We start from the raw sequence: 904 nt of genomic DNA, 5'->3' as shown, positions 1-904 counted from the left end.
CCAGAATTCGGCCCCGATATTCGGCCTGAATATTCGGAGCCCTGGGTGAACCGGGTGGGTTCCGGACGGGGAGGGGGGGCTCAGGTCTCCCCACAAAGGGGAGGCCCTGACCGGCCCCGGGGGACCGGCCAGCCCCCTCTCCGCCCTGGAGCTTGGCGGATGGGACTTGGGCTCCGGACGGGGAGGGGGGGCTCAGGTCTCCCACAAAGGGGAGGCCCTGACCGGCCCCAGGGGACCGGCCAGCCCCCTCTCCGCCCTGGAGCTAGGCGGATGGGACTTGGGCTCCGGACGGGGAGGGGGGGCTCAGGTCTCCCCACAAAGGGGAGGCCCTGACCGGCCCCGGGGGACCGGCCAGCCCCCTCTCCGCCCTGGAGCTAGGCGGATGGGACTTGGGCTCCGGACGGGGAGGGGGGGCTCAGGTCTCCCCACAAAGGGGAGGCCCTGACCGGCCCCGGGGGACCGGCCAGCCCCCTCTCCGCCCTGGAGCTTGGCGGATGGGACTTGGGCTCCGGACGGGGAGGGGGGGCTCAGGTCTCCCCACAAAGGGGAGGCCCTGACCGGCCCCGGGGGACCGGCCAGCCCCCTCTCCGCCCTGGAGCTTGGCGGATGGGACTTGGGCTCCGGACGGGGAGGGGGGGCTCAGGTCTCCCCACAAAGGGGAGGCCCTGACCGGCCCCGGGGGACCGGCCAGCCCCCTCTCCGCCCTGGAGCTTGGCGGATGGGACTTGGGCTCCGGACGGGGAGGGGGGGCTCAGGTCTCCCACAAAGGGGAGGCCCTGACCGGCCCCAGGGGACCGGCCAGCCCCCTCTCCGCCCTGGAGCTAGGCGGATGGGACTTGGGCTCCGGACGGGGAGGGGGGGCTCAGGTCTCCCCACAAAGGGGAGGCCCTGACCGGCCCCGGGG

This window comes from Poeciliopsis prolifica, unplaced genomic scaffold (genome assembly GCF_027474105.1).
Source record: "Poeciliopsis prolifica strain line A6 unplaced genomic scaffold, Auburn_PproV2 SCAFFOLD278, whole genome shotgun sequence".
Taxonomy (NCBI): Eukaryota; Metazoa; Chordata; class Actinopteri; order Cyprinodontiformes; family Poeciliidae; genus Poeciliopsis; species Poeciliopsis prolifica.
Note: the sequence above shows the minus strand (reverse complement) of the source record.